The 11,074-nt window shown below is 45.2% G+C and overlaps 4 non-coding genes across 4 annotated transcripts; all 4 read right to left on the reverse strand.

The window, feature by feature from the left end:
* Positions 1-1,710: 1,710 nt before the first annotated feature.
* On the reverse strand, positions 1,711-1,783 carry TRNAN-AUU (transfer RNA asparagine (anticodon AUU)). The gene has a single exon. It is a non-coding gene; the product is annotated as a tRNA-Asn (tRNA).
* Positions 1,784-2,445: 662 nt separating this feature from the next.
* Positions 2,446-2,518, reverse strand: TRNAN-AUU (transfer RNA asparagine (anticodon AUU)). Its single transcript has one exon. It is a non-coding gene; the product is annotated as a tRNA-Asn (tRNA).
* Positions 2,519-8,462: 5,944 nt separating this feature from the next.
* Positions 8,463-8,535, reverse strand: TRNAN-GUU (transfer RNA asparagine (anticodon GUU)). The gene has a single exon. It is a non-coding gene; the product is annotated as a tRNA-Asn (tRNA).
* A 2,118-nt stretch (positions 8,536-10,653) lies between these two features.
* On the reverse strand, positions 10,654-10,726 carry TRNAN-GUU (transfer RNA asparagine (anticodon GUU)). Its single transcript has one exon. It is a non-coding gene; the product is annotated as a tRNA-Asn (tRNA).
* Positions 10,727-11,074: the final 348 nt, after the last annotated feature.

An 11,074-nucleotide genomic window follows, 5' to 3' on the forward strand; every position in this document is an offset into this window, starting at 1 on the left:
GCCCACCCGGGAACGTTGGTGTTTAGTTTTATAAGTAACGTAAAAAGTCAAAGTTTTTCCACAATACCTGAAGACCATTTAATTTTTGGGCTTCCGTTGCGCAATGGTTATCGCGTTCATCTGTTAACCGAAAGGTTGTTTGTTCGAGCGCACCCGGGAGTGGTGCTGTGAGGTTTCAGATGTTACGTAAAAAGTCAGAGTTTTTCCACAATACCTGAAGACTATTTAATTTTTGGGCTTCCGTGGCGCAATGGTTTGCGCGTTCATCTGTTAACTGAAAGGTTGGTGGTTCGAGCCGAACCGGAAGCGGTGTTGTGAGGTGTCAGATGTAACCCAAAATATAAAAGTTTTTCCACAATACCTGACGACAATTTAATTTTTGGGCTTTTGTGGTGCAATGGTTAGCGCATTCGGCTGTTATCTTAAAGGTTGGTGGCTCAAGCCCACGCGGGAACGTTGGTGTTAAGTTTTATAAGTAACGTAAAAAGTCAAAGTTTTTCCACAATACCTGACAACATTTTAAATTCTAAGCCTCCGTGGCGCAATGCTTAGTGCGTTCGGCTTTTAACCGAAAGGTTGGTGGTTCGAGCCCATCCGGGAGCGTTGTTGTGAGGTCGCAGATGTGACGTAAAAAGTCAAAGTTTTTCCAAAATACCTGACAACAATTAGGTTTCTGAGCTTCCGTGGCTCAATGGTTAGCGCAATCGGCTTTTATCCGAAAGGTTGGTGGCTCAAGCCCACCCGGGAACGTTGATGTTAAGTTTTAATGGTCGTCAGGTATGTTGGAAAAACTTTGACTTTTTACGTCACATCTGAGACCTCAAAACACCGCTCCCGGGTTGGCTCGAACCACCAACTATTCGGTTAACAGCCGGACGTGCTAACCATTGAGCCACGGAAGCCCAAAAATTAAATGTTCGTCAGGTATTTTGGAAAAACTCTGATTTTTACGTTACATCTGAGACCTCACAATACCGCTCCCGGATGGGCTTGAACCAACAAACTATCGGTTAAAAGCCGAACGCGAATTTCATTGAACCACGGAAGCCCAAAAATTAAATGGTCGTCACGTATTGTGGAAAAACTTTACCTTTTTACGTTACATTTGAGATCTTACAACACCTCTCCCGGATGGGCTTGAACCACCAAACTATCGGTTAAAAGCTGAACGCGATTTTCACTGAGCCTAGGAAGCCCAAAAATTAAATGTTCGTCAGGTATTGTGGAAAAACTCTGACTTTTTACGTTACATCTGAGACCTCACAATACCGCTCCCGGATGGGCTTGAACCACCAAACTATCGGTTTAAAGCCGAACGCGAATTTCATGGAGCCACGGAAGCCCAAAAATTAAATGTTCGTCAGCTATTGTGGAAAAACTCTGACTTTTTACGTTACATCTGAGACCTCACAACACCGCTCCCGGATTGGCCCTAACCACCAACCTTTCGGTTAACAGCCGAACGCGCTAACCATTACGCCATGGAAGCCCAAAAATTAAATGGGCGTCAGGTATTGTGGAAACACTTTGGCTTTTTACGTAAAATTTGAGATCTCACAACACCGCTCCCGGGTGGGCTCAAACCACCAACCTTTCGGTTAACAGATGAACGCGATAACCATTGAGCCACGGAAGCCCAAAAATTAAATGGTCTTCAGGTATTCTGGAAAATTTTTGACTTTTTACGTTACTTATAAAACTTAACACCAACGTTCCCGGGTGGGCTCGAACCACCAACCTTTCGGGTAATAGCCGAACGCGCTAACCATTGCGCCACGGAAGCCCGAAAATTAAATGGTCGTCAGGTATGTTGGAAAAACTTTGGCTTTTTACGTTACATTTGAGATTTCAAAACACCGCTCCCGGGTTGGCTCGAACCACCAACCATTCGGTTAACAGCCGAACGTGCTAACCATTGAGCCACGGATGCCCAAAAATTAAATGTTCGTCAGGTATTTTGGAAAAACTCTGATTTTAACGTTACATCTGAGACCTCACAATACCGCTCCCGGATGGGCTTGAACCAACAAACTATCGGTTGAAAGCCGAACGCGAATTTCATTGAACCACGAAAGCCCAAAAATTAAATGGTCGTCAGGTATTGTGGAAAAACTTTAGCTTTTTACGTTACATTTGAGATCTCACGACACCGCTCCCGGATTGGCTTGAACCACCAAACTATCGGTTAAAAGCCGAACGCGAATTTCTTTGAGCCACGGAAGCCCAAAAATTAAAAGATTCGTCAGGTATTGTGGAAAAACTCTAACTTTTTACGTTACATTTGAGATCTCACAACACCGCTCCCGGGTGGGCTCAAACCACCAACCTTTCGGTTAACAGATGAACGCGATAACCATTGAGCCACGGAAGCCCAAAAATTAAATGGTCTTCAGGTATTCTGGAAAATTTTTGACTTTTTACGTTACTTATAAAACTTAACACCAACGTTCCCGGGTGGGCTCGAACCACCAACCTTTCGGGTAATAACCGAACGCGCTAACCATTGCGCCACGGAAGCCCGAAAATTAAATGGTCGTCAGGTATGTTGGAAAAACTTTGGCTTTTTACGTTACATTTGAGATTTCAAAACACCGCTCCCGGGTTGGCTCGAACCACCAACCATTCGGTTAACAGCCGAACGTGCTAACCATTGAGCCACGGATGCCCAAAAATTAAATGTTCGTCAGGTATTTTGGAAAAACTCTGATTTTAACGTTACATCTGAGACCTCACAATACCGCTCCCGGATGGGCTTGAACCAACAAACTATCGGTTGAAAGCCGAACGCGAATTTCATTGAACCACGAAAGCCCAAAAATTAAATGGTCGTCAGGTATTGTGGAAAAACTTTAGCTTTTTACGTTACATTTGAGATCTCACGACACCGCTCCCGGATTGGCTTGAACCACCAAACTATCGGTTAAAAGCCGAACGCGAATTTCTTTGAGCCACGGAAGCCCAAAAATTAAAAGATTCGTCAGGTATTGTGGAAAAACTCTAACTTTTTACGTTACATTTGAGATCTCACAACACCGCTCACGGATGGGCTTGAACCACCAAACTATCGGTTAAATCCGAACGCGAATTTCACTGAGCCACGGAAGCCCAAAAATTAAATGTTCGTCAGGTATTGTGGAAAAACTCTGAATTTTTACGTTACATCTGCGACCTCACAACACCGCTCCCGGATGGGCTCGAACCACCAACCTTTCGGTTAACAGCCGAACGCGCTAACCATTGCGCCACGGAAGCCCAAAAATTAAATGGTCGTCAGGTATTCTGGAAAAACTATGGCTTTTTACGTTACATTTGAGATCTCACAACACCGCTCCCGGGTGGGCTCGAACCACCAACCTTTCGGTTAATAGATGAACGCGATAACATTGCGCAACGGAAGCCCAAAAATTAAATGGTCTTCAGGTATTGTGCAAAAACTTTGACTTTTTACGTCACATCTGAGACCTCACAACACCGCCACCGGATGGGCTCGAACCACCAACCTTTCGGTTAACAGCCGAACACACTAAGCATTGCGCCACGGAAGCTTAGAATATAAAATGTTGTCAGGTATTGTGGAAAAACTTTAGCTTTTTACGTTACATTTGATATCACACAACACCGCTCCCGGGTGGGCTCGAACCACCAACCTTTCGGTTAACAGCCGAACGCGCTAACCATTGCGCCACGGAAGCCCAAAAATTAAATGGTCGTCAGGTATTCTGGAAAAACTATGGCTTTTTACGTTACATTTGAGATCTCACAACACCGCTCCCGGGTGGGCTCGAACCACCAACCTTTCGGTTAATAGATGAACGCGATAACATTGCGCAACGGAAGCCCAAAAATTAAATGGTCTTCAGGTATTGTGCAAAAACTTTGACTTTTTACGTCACATCTGAGACCTCACAACACCGCCACCGGATGGGCTCGAACCACCAACCTTTCGGTTAACAGCCGAACACACTAAGCATTGCGCCACGGAAGCTTAGAATATAAAATGTTGTCAGGTATTGTGGAAAAACTTTAGCTTTTTACGTTACATTTGATATCACACAACACCGCTCCCGGGTGGGCTCGAACCACCAACCTTTCGGTTAACAGCCGAACGCGCTAACCATTGCGCCACGGAAGCCCAACAATTAAATTATCGTCAGGTATTGTGGAAAAACTCTGAATTTTTACGTTACATCTGCGACCTCACAACACCGCTCCCGGATGGGCTCGAACCACCAACCTTTCGGTTAACAGCCGAACGCGCTAACCATTGCGCCACGGACGCCCAAAAATTAAATGGTCGTCAGGTATTGTGGAAAAACTCTGAATTTTTACGTTACATCTGCGACCTCACAACACCGCTCCCGGGTGGGCTCGAACCAACAACCTTTCGGTTAACAGATGAACGCGATAACATTGCGCAACGGAAGCCCAAAAATTAAATGGTCTTCAGGTATTGTGCAAAAACTTTGACTTTTTTCGTCACATCTGAGACCTCACAACACCGCTACCGGATGGGCTCGAACCACCAACCTTTCGGTTAACAGCCGAACACACTAAGCATTGCGCCACGGAAGCTTAGAATATAAAATATTGTCATGTATTGTGGAAAAATTTGGCTTTTTACGTTACATTTGAGATCTCACAACACCGCTCCCGGGTGGGCTCGAACCACCAACCTTTCGGTTAACAGATGAACGCGATAACATTGCGCAACGGAAGCCCAAAAATTAAATGGTCGTCAGGTATGTTGGAAAAACTTTGGCTTTTTACGTTACATTTGAGATTTCAAAACACCGCTCCCGGGTTGGCTCGAACCACCAACCATTCGGTTAACAGCCGAACGTGCTAACCATTGAGCCACGGATGCCCAAAAATTAAATGTTCGTCAGGTATTTTGGAAAAACTCTGATTTTAACGTTACATCTGAGACCTCACAATACCGCTCCCGGATGGGCTTGAACCAACAAACTATCGGTTAAAAGCCGAACGCGAATTTCATTGAACCACGAAAGCCCAAAAATTAAATGGTCGTCAGGTATTGTGGAAAAACTTTAGCTGTTTACGTTACATTTGAGATCTCACGACACCGCTCCCGGATGGGCTTGAACCACCAAACTATCGGTTAAAAGCCGAACGCGAATTTCTTTGAGCCACGGAAGCCCAAAAATTAAAAGATTCGTCAGGTATTGTGGAAAAACTCTAACTTTTTACGTTACATTTGAGATCTCACAACACCGCTCACGGATGGGCTTGAACCACCAAACTATCGGTTAAATCCGAACGCGAATTTCACTGAGCCACGGAAGCCCAAAAATTAAATGTTCGTCAGGTATTGTGGAAAAACTCTGAATTTTTACGTTACATCTGCGACCTCACAACACCGCTCCCGGATGGGCTCGAACCACCAACCTTTCGGTTAACAGCCGAACACACTAAGCATTGCGCCACGGAAGCTTAGAATATAAAATATTGTCATGTATTGTGGAAAAACTTTGGCTTTTTAAATTACATTTGATATCACACAACACCGCTCCCGGGTGGGCTCGAACCACCAACCTTTCGGTTAAAAGATGAACGCGATAACCATTGCGCAACGGAAGCCCAAAAATTAAATGGTCTTCAGGTATTGTGGAAAAACTTTGACTTTTTACGTCACATCTGAGACCTCACAACACCGCCACCGGATGGGCTCGAACCACCAACCTTTCGGTTAACAGCCGAACACACTAAGCATTGCGCCACGGAAGCTTAGAATATAAAATGTTGTCAGGTATTGTGGAAAAACTTTAGCTTTTTACGTTACATTTGATATCACACAACACCGCTCCCGGGTGGGCTCGAACCACCAACCTTTCGGTTAACAGCCGAACGCGCTAACCATTGCGCCACGGAAGCCCAAAAATTAAATGGTCGTCAGGTATTGTGGAAAAACTCTGAGTTTTTACGTTACATCTGCGACCTCACAACACCGCTCCCGGATGGGCTCGAACCACCAACCTTTCGGTTAACAGCCGAACGCGCTAACCATTGCGCCACGGACGCCCAAAAATTAAATGGTCGTCAGGTATTGTGGAAAAACTCTGAATTTTTACGTTACATCTGCGACCTCACAACACCGCTCCCGGGTGGGCTCGAACCACCAACCTTTCGGTTAACAGATGAACGCGATAACATTGCGCAACGGAAGCCCAAAAATTAAATGGTCTTCAGGTATTGTGCAAAAACTTTGACTTTTTACGTCACATCTGAGACCTCACAACACCGCCACCGGATGGGCTCGAACCACCAACCTTTCGTTAACAGCCGAACACACTAAGCACTGCGCCACGGAAGCTTAGAATATAAAATATTGTCATGTATTGTGGAAAAACTTTGGCTTTTTACGTTACATTTGATATCAAACAACACCGCTCCCGGGTGGGCTCGAACCACCAACCTTTCGGTTAACAGATGAACGCGATAACCATTGCGCAACGGAAGCCCAAAAATTAAATGGTCTTCAGGTATTGTGGAAAAACTTTGACTTTTTACGTTACTTATAAAAATTAACACCAACGTTCCCTGGTGGGCATGAGCCACCAACCTTTCGAGTAACAGCCGAACGCGCTAACCATTGCGCCACGGAAGGCCAAAAACTAAATGGTCGTCAGGTATTGTGGAAAAACTTTAGCTTTTTACTTTACATTTGAGATCTCACAACACCGCTCCCGGATGGGCTTGAACCACCAAACTATCGGTTGAAAGCTGAACGCGAATTTCATTGAGCCACGGAAGCCCAAAAATTAAATGGTCGTCAGGTATTGTGGAAAAACTTTAGCTTTTTACTTTACATTTGAGATCTCACAACACCGCTCCCGGATGGGCTTGAACCACCAAACTACCGGTTAAAAGCCGAACGCGAATTTCTTTGAGCCACGGAAGCCCAAAAATTAAATGTTCGTCAGCTATTGTGGAAAAACTCTGACTTTTCACATTACATCTGAGACCTCAGAATACCGCTCCCGGATGGGCTTGAACCACCAAACTATCGGTTTAAAGCCGAACGCGAATTTCATTGAGCCACGGAAGCCCAAAAATTAAATGTTCGTCAGCTATTGTGGAAAAACTCTGACTTTTTACGTTACATCTGAGACCTCACAACACCGCTCCCGGATGGGCCCTAACCAGCAACCTTTCGGTTAACAGCCGAACGCGCTAACCATTACGCCATGGAAGCCCAAAAATTAAATGGGCGTCAGGTATTGTGGAAACACTTTGGCTTTTTACGTTACATTTGAGATCTCACAACACCGCTCCCGGGTGGGCTCGAACCACCAACCTTTCGGTTAACAGATGAACGCGATAACCATTGAGCCACGGAAGCCCAAAAATTAAATGGTCTTCAGGTATTCTGGAAAATTTTTGACTTTTTACGTTACTTATAAAACTTAACACCAACGATCCCGGGTGGGCTCGAACCACCAACCTTTCGGGTAACAGCCGAACGCGCTAACCATTGCGCCACGGAAGCCCACAAATTAAATGGTCGTCAGGTATTGTGGAAAAACTTTGGCTTTTTACGTTACATTTGAGATTTCAAAACACCGCTCCCGGGTTGGCTCGAAACACCAACCAATCGGTTAACAGCCGAACGTGCTAACCATTGAGCCACGGATGCCCAAAAATTAAATGTTCGTCAGGTATTTTGGAAAAACTCTGATTTTTACGTTACATCTGAGACCTCACAATACCGCTCCCGGATGGGCTTGAACCAACAAACTATCGGTTAAAAGCCGAACGCGAATTTCATTGAACCACGAAAGCCCACAAATTAAATGGTCGTCAGGTATTGTGGAAAAACTTTAGCTTTTTACGTTACATTTGAGATCTCACGACACCGCTCCCGGGTGGGCTTGAACCACCAAACTATCGGTTAAAAGCCGAACGCGAATTTCATTGAGCCACGGAAGCCCAAAAATTAAAAGATTCGTCAGGTATTGTGGAAAAACTCTAACTTTTTACGTTACATCTGAGACCTCACAATACCTCTCCCGGATGGGCTTGAACCACCAACCTTTCGGATAACAGCCGAACGCGCTAACCATTGCGCCACGGAAGCCCAAAAATTAAATGGTCGTCAGGTATTGTGGAAAAACTTTGGCTTTTTACGTTACATTTGAGATCTCACAACACCGCTCCCGGGTGGGCTCGAACCACCAACCTTTCGGTTAACAGATGAACGCGATAACATTGCGCAACGGAAGCCCAAAAATTAAATGGTCTTCAGGTATTGTGCAAAAACTTTGACTTTTTACGTCACATCTGAGACCTCACAACACCGCCACCGGATGGGCTCGAACCACCAACCTTTCGGTTAACAGCCGAACACACTAAGCATTGCGCCACGGAAGCTTAGAATATAAAATGTTGTCAGGTATTGTGGAAAAACTTTAGCTTTTTACGTTACATTTGATATCACACAACACCGCTTCCGGGTGGGCTCGAACCACCAACCTTTCGGTTAACAGCCGAACGCGCTCACCATTGCGCCACGGAAGCCCAAAAATTAAATGGTCGTCAGGTATTGTGGAAAAACTCTGAATTTTTACGTCACATCTGAGACCTCACAACACCGCTACCGGATGGGCTCGAACCATCAACCTTTCGGTTAACAGCCGAACACACTAAGCATTGCGCCACGAAAGCTTAGAAGATAAAATGTTGTCAGGTATTGTGGAAAAACTTAGGCTTTTTACTTTACATTTGATATCTCACAACACTGCTCCCGGGTGGGCTCGAACCACCAACATTTCGGTTAACAGCGGAACGCGCTAACCATTGCGCCACGGAAGCCCAAAAATTAAATGGTCGTCAGGTGGAAAAACTTTTATATTTTGGGTTACAGCTGAGACCTCACAACACCGTTCCCGGATGGGCTGAACCACCAACCTTTCGGGTAACAGCCGAACGCGCTAACCATTGCGCCACGGAAGCCCACAAATTAAATGGTCGTCAGGTATTGTGGAAAAACTTTGGCTTTTTACGTTACATTTGAGATTTCAAAACACCGCTCCCGGGTTGGCTCGAACCACCAACCATTCGGTTAACAGCCGAACGTGCTAACCATTGAGCCACGGAAGCCCAAAAATTAAATGTTCGTCAGGTATTTTGGAAAAACTCTGATTTTTACGTTACATCTGAGACCTCACAATACCGCTCCCGGATGGGCTTGAACCAACAAACTATCGGTTAAAAGCCGAACGCGAATTTCATTGAACCACGAAAGCCCAAAAATTAAAAGATTCGTCAGGTATGGTGGAAAAACTCTAAAATTTTACGTTACATCTGAGACCTCACAATACCTCTCCCGGATGGGCTTGAACCACCAAACTATCGGTTAAAAGCCGAACGCGAATTTTATTGAGCCACGGAAGCCCAAATATTAAATGGTCGTCAGGTATTGTGGAAAAACTTAACCTTTTACGTTACATTTGAGATCTCACAACACCGCTCACGGATGGGCTTGAACCACCAAACTATCGGTTAAAAGCCGAACGCGAATTTCACTGAGCCACGGAAGCCCAAAAATTAAATGTTCGTCAGCTATTGTGGAAAAACTCTGACTTTTTACGTTACATTTGAGACCTCACAACACCGCCACCGGATGGGCTCGAACCACCAACCTTTCGGTTAACAGCCGAACACACTAAGCATTGCGCCACGGAAGCTTAGAATATAAAATGTTGTCAGGTATAGTGGAAAAACTTTAGCTTTTTACGTTACATTTGATATCACACAACATCGCTCCCGGGTGGGCTCGAACCACCAACCTTTCGGTTAACAGCCGAACGCGCTAACCATTGCGCCACGGAAGCCCAAAAATTAAATGGTCGTCAGGTATTGTGGAAAAACTCTGAATTTTTACGTCACATCTGAGACCTCACAACACCGCTACCGGATGGGCTCGAACCATCAACCTTTCGGTTAACAGCCGAACACACTAAGCATTGCGCCACGAAAGCTTAGAAGATAAAATGTTGTCAGGTATTGTGGAAAAACTTAGGCTTTTTACTTTACATTTGATATCTCACAACACTGCTCCCGGGTGGGCTCGAACCACCAACATTTCGGTTAACAGCGGAACGCGCTAACCATTGCGCCACGGAAGCCCAAAAATTAAATGTTTGTCAGGTGGAAAAACTTTTACATTTTGGGTTACAGCTGAGACCTCACAACACCGTTCCCGGATGGGCTGAACCACCAACCTTTCGGGTAACAGCCGAACGCGCTAACCATTGCGCCACGGAAGCCCACAAATTAAATGGTCGTCAGGTATTGTGGAAAAACTTTGGCTTTTTACGTTACATTTGAGATCTCACAACACCGCTCCCGGGTGGGCTCGAACCACCAACCTTTCGGTTAACAGATGAACGCGATAACATTGCGCAACGGAAGCCCAAAAATTAAATGGTCTTCAGGTATTGTGCAAAAACTTTGACTTTTTACGTCACATCTGAGCCCTCACAACACCGCCACCGGATGGGCTCGAACCACCAACCTTTCGGTTAACAGCCGAACACACTAAGCATTGCGCCACGGAAGCTTAGAATATAAAATGTTGTCAGGTATTGTGGAAAAACTTTAGCTTTTTACGTTACATTTGATATCACACAACACCGCTTCCGGGTGGGCTCGAACCACCAACCTTTCGGTTAACAGCCGAACGCGCTCACCATTGCGCCACGGAAGCCCAAAAATTAAATGGTCGTCAGGTATTGTGGAAAAACTCTGAATTTTTACGTCACATCTGAGACCTCACAACACCGCTACCGGATGGGCTCGAACCATCAACCTTTCGGTTAACAGCCGAACACACTAAGCATTGCGCCACGAAAGCTTAGAAGATAAAATGTTGTCAGGTATTGTGGAAAAACTTAGGCTTTTTACTTTACATTTGATATCTCACAACACTGCTCCCGGGTGGGCTCGAACCACCAACATTTCGGTTAACAGCGGAACGCGCTAACCATTGCGCCACGGAAGCCCAAAAATTAAATGGTCGTCAGGTGGAAAAACTTTTATATTTTGGGTTACAGCT

The sequence above is a fragment of the Phalangium opilio genome, unplaced genomic scaffold (assembly GCF_054372755.1).
Source record: "Phalangium opilio isolate 3A_F unplaced genomic scaffold, DU_Popi_V2 ptg000002l_1, whole genome shotgun sequence".
NCBI lineage: Eukaryota > Metazoa > Arthropoda > Arachnida > Opiliones > Phalangiidae > Phalangium > Phalangium opilio.